Source organism: Muntiacus reevesi, chromosome 6 (genome assembly GCF_963930625.1).
Source record: "Muntiacus reevesi chromosome 6, mMunRee1.1, whole genome shotgun sequence".
NCBI lineage: Eukaryota > Metazoa > Chordata > Mammalia > Artiodactyla > Cervidae > Muntiacus > Muntiacus reevesi.
The window spans coordinates 107,557,166-107,563,196 of NC_089254.1; the positions used below are offsets into that span (position 1 = coordinate 107,557,166).

The 6,031-nt window shown below is 51.8% G+C and overlaps 1 protein-coding gene and 1 long non-coding RNA gene across 6 annotated transcripts in view; one reads left to right on the top strand and one right to left on the bottom strand.

Moving 5' to 3' along the window:
- The window catches only part of WDR86 (WD repeat domain 86), a 25,381-nt gene extending 24,800 nt beyond the window's left edge, over positions 1 to 581 (bottom strand). For 3 of the 5 annotated variants that reach the window (XM_065938819.1, XM_065938816.1, XM_065938820.1), the window contains exon 1: positions 227 to 575. The gene's annotated coding sequence lies outside the window, so the exon portion shown is untranslated. Of the gene's footprint in view, positions 1 to 11; positions 156 to 226 lie in introns of those variants that run through there. The other 2 variants (XM_065938818.1, XM_065938817.1) reach the window with 2 other exon arrangements.
- LOC136170551 (uncharacterized) lies at positions 392 to 3,617 on the top strand. The gene is made up of 3 exons (XR_010663648.1): positions 392 to 510; positions 1,459 to 1,508; positions 3,166 to 3,617. It is a non-coding gene; the product is annotated as an uncharacterized lncRNA (long non-coding RNA).
- The last annotated feature ends 2,414 nt before the right edge of the window (positions 3,618 to 6,031 follow it).

The window sequence follows — 6,031 nt, forward strand, 5'->3', positions numbered from 1 at the left end:
ACCGCACCCACCTGCGCACGGTTGTCTCAGGGAGCGCTGGAGAGCCCGGGGCGCCCGGGACCCGTGAACCCTGGGAGTGAAGCGCCCCGCGCGCCCTGCGCGGCCAGCGCCGCGCGCTCCGGGCGGCAGAGTGGCGAACAATACAGCCCAGCTAGGCTCCTCCTCAGAGACCACCCCTCAACCTGTCCCCTCCCACTTCTCGGGCCTGCCCTTCCGCAGCACCTACCCCGACCGCCGCTCCTGATCTCTCAGGACCGACCTTAGCCCGCGGTCCCCGCGCCCGCCCCCGGGGACGCTGCGGACCGCTCCGTGTGCGATCGTCCGGGCTGCCCGGCCGGCGCCTCGAGGCTCCCGTCCTCGCCGCCCTTGCTTGGACCAAAGGCCGGGACGACGAGAAGAGGGTGGACTGCAGGGTCAGGGTTGAGGAGACGCGCACGCGGGAAGCTCACTCAGGCCCGCGGCAAGTCGGCTCCTTCCAGGCTCCTCGAGGACCCTAAGGACCTCGCAGAGGTACTCTTGGGGGACCTGGGGTCCGTCCTCCTTGGAGAGCGCCCTTAGTCCGCCCTCGCTGGGGAATCGTGTGCAAACTCCGAATCCTAAGGAAGTCCCGCAAGGGGACGGGGAGTGTCCCGCGCTCCCAGGATCGATCGGCTGCCCCTGATGGTCCCCCGAGGTCTCGGCCGGGATCCCAAGTCTCCGCGTCAACCGCGGCCAGCGAAGCCCCCTGCAGCGCCGCTCTGCCAGTTCCCCTTAGGCAGTTCCGGCGCCTACTCCGCGGGGGGCGGGGAGGGTCACCCCCCTACTCGAATCCTCCAGGTCCTAGAGGTAGCAGGATTTCCCGAACTCTCCGGGTCCCTTTAGAGAATCTAGCCCGGAAAATTTCAGATCGGATTTGTGTTTGTGTGATTTGGGGGACGCAGGGCGGGGAGTGGGGTGGTTTTGGAAACCCAATACTCATCACAACCTCCCGACCTTCTCCCAATGATTCACCGTGTCCAGACTCCGAAAGAAAACCCCAGAATAGGATCCCATGGCGCACTGGGCCATTTATTCTCCGAGTGGTCAAAACCGGAGGAAACCCGTTCCTTCTTTCCCCAGATTTCTGAATCACCGTGCAGCTCGGCTTAAGGAGAGGGAGTTTACTTCCTAAGAGACAGGGGCTAGTGAAGGGTCTGGGAGGGGGCTTTGGAATGGGATTTGAAATTGTTGGAAAACTGATGGGGTGGGTTGAAAGGAGGCAGGACGCTGCTGGGCACCATCAGGAGAGAGGAAGGTGGAAAGGGCAAGGATGTTCCCAAGGTGGACTCTTCAGAAGGGAGATGCCCACCGGGAGGAGGGAAGGACTCTGGGGTTTCCCCACTGTGCAGAGAGACCAGGTAGAAGGTGACCGATGACACAGGTTCAGAGATGCTTCTACCAGCTGCTCACGAGTTCACTCTGGGACCCGTGTCCTTCCAGGGGCCATTGCAACATGCAGACTTGAAGACTAACGGCATCTGGCTGTACAGGTATGGCCTACCGGTGAGGCTGGGGAGAGAGGACAGGAGTCATGGGCATGCCTGGGAGCTGCAGCCCTTGGGGAAGATGAGGTGAAGAACAAGAAGACAGAGACTTCCCTGGCGGTCCAGTGGTTGAGACTCCACACTCCCAATGCTGGGCACCCCAGCCCTGGAAGGACTGATGCTGAAGCTGAAGCTCCAATACTCTGGCCACCTGATGTGAAGAACTGACTCATTGGGAAAGACCCTGATGCTGGGAAAGATTGAGGACAGGAGGAGGAGGAGGCGACAGAGGATAAGATGGTTGGATGGCATCACTGACCCAATGGACTTGAGTTTGAACAAACTTCAGGAGATGGTGAAAGACAGGGGAGCCTGGCGTGCTGTAGTTCATGAGGTTGCAAAGAGTCGGACACAACTTAGTGACTGAACAACAGCAGCAGAGAATCAGATCCCACATGCTCAACAAAGATCCTGAGGGCTGCAATCAGACCGGGCACAGCCAAAGCAAAAATAAATAAAGAGTGAGAAGACAAAGGAAAAGAGTCAGGGGAGACCCAAATGGTCTGCAGAGGCATCTGTTCTCTTGGACACCGGAGGAGGGGGTGTTCAAGAAGTGGGGAGGTCCAAGGCAGGGTGAGATGACCACAGCCACACCCTCAAGGAGCCTGTCTACTAGGGTTTGAGAAAAGTTCAACTATCAGGGGGCCACATAATATTAGGGAGCAAGGTGGGAGGCATAGTTTCAGTTCCTCAGCCACCACCAACACAAAGCTGCCCCACCCCAGCTCCCAGTACACAGAGCCCATTCATTAGGGCTGACAATGTCAACGCAACGTCCGCTGGCCAAGGTCCATTACTGCTCGCCTCCAAACATCTTCTTCTGTCCAAGCTGAGACAGTTTTTGTTCTTCTTGCCCTTTTCCTTTATTCCTCTTCCACCAGTGTTGGTTTGGCATGAAGTGGTGCCTCCGGTGGGGGGGTAAGTGAGCCTGTCTACTTCCTTACGGGTGTGGGGAGAGCATGTGTGTGAGATGGGGTGGGGTGTCTGGGTGTGTGCACGTGCAATAAAGAGGCTGTCCTGAGTCGGCTTCTCTTCCCAGGTCAAGCATTACCAACTCTGCTTTGGCGAACTTTGCCCAAATCTAATAGGACTGCGAGAATGTGGCAAAGTCGGGAAACAACGCCTTCAGTTCAGTTCAATTGCTCAGTCGTGTCCGACTCTTTGCAACCCCGTGGACTGCAGCACTCCAGGCTTCCCTGTCCATTGCCAACTCCCGGAGTTTACCCAAACTCAAATCCATTGAGTTGGTGATGCCATCCAACCACCTCATCCTCTGTTGTCCCCGTCTCCTCCTGCCTTCAATCTTTCCCAGCATCAGGGTCTTTTCCAATGAGTCAGTTCTTCGCATCAGGTGGCCAAAGTATTGGAGACTTCAGCATTAACCCTTCCAATGAATATTCAAGGGTTGATTTCCTTTAGGATGGACTAGTTTGATCTGCTTGCAGTCCAAGGGACTCTCAAGAGTCTTCTCCAGCACTACAGTTCTGAAGTATCAATTCTTTGGTGCTCAGCCTTTATAGTCCAACTCTCACATCCATACATGACTACTGGAAAAACCAATGCCTAATTCCCCTGAAACATCATGTCCTTAACTGTCTTCCAGAGACCCCTCTGAGGACCCAGAGCCCTGATGGAAGAAACAGGAAGACTTCCTGAAGATTGGCAGGGCACTCCTGTCACTAAGAGCAACGGAGGAGGCCACTCTGTGCTGGGGGTGCCCAGATACATGCCACACGAACAACCACAATCCCACCTGCAGGAAAAAATGACTTCAGGGGCCTCTGCGGGCATCAGGAAAGGCAGATGGGCACTGGGTTTGGATACAGGGTGGTGAATAAGTGTGTGAAGAGTGGTGACAGTTGCATGACAATGTGAAGGTACTTTGAACAATTTAAAGTAATCACAATGGTAACTTTTACTGCGGGTATTTTACCACACAAAAACACAAAACATACTGTATCATTGAAAAAAAAAAAGAAGAGGCTTTTGTGAAGCCTCAGTATTACTATTATAATTCATGTTAGCCAGAGAATTAAAATTATTTGGAGAATAAAACATGGCCACAAACCCTTGCATTGCGTGCTCTGTTGTATCTTACTCTTTGCAACCCTATGGACTGTAGTCTGCTGGGCTCCTCCGTCCATGGGATTTTCGATGCAAGAATGCTGGAATGGGTTGCCCTTTCCTCCTCCAGGCGATGTTCCCTGATCAGGGGTCAAATCTGTGTGCCCTGGCTAGGTGGATTCTCTACCTCTGAATCACCTGGGAAGCCCAAACACCCTCAGAACGCGGTATATACATGTGTCCTAAGCTGGGAGTGTTGCCAGAGTCCAGAGAAGGATGGGACCAGCAAGAGACAGCAGAGAGTCCCTAGTCTCTGAACAAGGGGTGCTAAGCTGGACCACCGGACTCCACTCCCCACCCCCATCACTCCCAGGGCGACATGCATCCAATCTGTTCCAAGAGGTCACTGTCCCTTCCAGAAAGGGTCAAGATTTTAAAAGAAGCAGGCCTAGAAGCCCGAATCCCCATCTCACGCCAAGAAAATCTTTGTACAAGGCCACTCTTGGCCACAGCTTCTAACTGCTGGCCTGAGAAGTCAGGAGTCAGGCCTTCTGGGTAAGAGAGCTGCCACTCAGAGACGGGCCCCGAGGGAGGTTCAGAGACCGACAAACACAGGGCTCTCTAAGCTCACTCCACATCCGGTACTGGAATGTTTGGTTCTTTCCTGGGTGTCTCACCAGGGCTGTGTTAGCAAAGACATGCCTATGCTGAAGTTTTAAAGCCAGCTGGAAGACATCCCAGCCCTCCAAATTTCACTTTATCTCCCCCACAGACTATTCCTGGCAGCTTCAGAGAAATATCAGGGGCTAACAAGACAAAGGGAAGACAGTTTTTAAAGAGCTTTCAGAATTCACTAGCTTTGACTTCAAGTCTGGCTGACACAGAGTAACAGGGATGGAGTTTAGTCTCCCGCCTGCTACCTGGAACAATGAGCAGCAGTGCGTGCATGCTCGAATGCTACATCATGTTTGACTCTTCATGGCCCCACGGACTGTGGCCCACCAGGCTCCTCTGACCATGGGATTTCCCAGGCAAGAATACTGGGGTGGATTGCCATTTTCTCCTCTAAGGGATCTTCCCGACCCAGGGATCAAACCCACCTCTCCTGTGTCTCCTGTACCTCCTGCGTTGGCAAGCGATTCTTTACCACTGCATTACCTGGGAAGCCCAAAACAACCAAAAACCAAATATCAAACAGTTTGCAAGACATTGGGCACCTGGCAATAAAGGATAGTAATTCCTGAGAGATAGGGACAGATGAGGGGACCTGCGAGAGGACCACTTACTGCTCTGAGAGAATTTCCAGACTTCAGAACAGGAAAGGGGGAGCTTGGACTGAGCCCAGTGGACTCCCTGAGTTTCAGAAACAGCTGAGCGTCCAGGATGAATGTAGTGCTTAGAGCTGACTGGATAGAGTCCCAGACAGCAGAGACCCCTGGATATCTACGAAAGGCCCCTCTTCCATCTGCAACTGGAGACAGAGCCACTCAGGCATGGGAGGTAACTACTCAAGGGAGGAACAGGGTTGTACCCAACCCACACCCCACGGGGCTGAGTGGTGCAACAAGGACATAAAACAGTTATTGCAACTGTGTTCCAGATTTTCAAAAGGTGATGTAGAAGCACGGTGTCCCAACTGTACATCTAGAGATAAAAGCAATGTCTGAAATTAAACAACAGCAACATTGGATGGAGTTAACAACAGAGTAGGCATTTCAGAATAAACTATTAGCAAACTTGAAGATGTAGCCGTGGAAACTATCCAAAACAAAAAGCAGAGAAAAAGAATTCAAAAAATGGAAAAATCATCAATAATCTGTAGGACAACTTCAGGCAGCCTTATATATTGGTCCCTGGGTCACGAAGATCCCCTGGAGAAAAAAATGGCAACCTACTAGAGTACTCTTGCCTGGAGAATCCCGTGGATGGTGGAGCTTGGCGGGCTACAGTCCATGGGGTCACAAAGAGTCAAACATGACTTAAGGACTGACCGACAACAGCAAGGAGCTCTTGAAGAAGAGGGAAGAAGGGAGGAGAAAAAATATTTGAAGAAATAATGGCTGCACATTTCCAAATTTGATGAGAATTATAAATCCACAGATTCAAGAAACTCACCAAATTCCATACATAAGAAACGCAAAAGACACAAGTTCCACCAAGAATAAAATATCATCTGAATAGCGTGTGTCTATTTTAAAAATGGAATTTGTAGTTAAAACCTTTCCTCAAAGAAAACTTGAGGTCCAGATGGCTTCACTGGGAAATTGTTCCAAATATTTAAGGAAGAAAAGATCAATTGTCTACAAATGCTTCTAGAAAATTGAAGAGGAAGGGGTACTTATCAGTTAATTCTGTGAGGCTAGTATTACTCTGATATCAAAATCAAAGACATTATAAGAAAATAA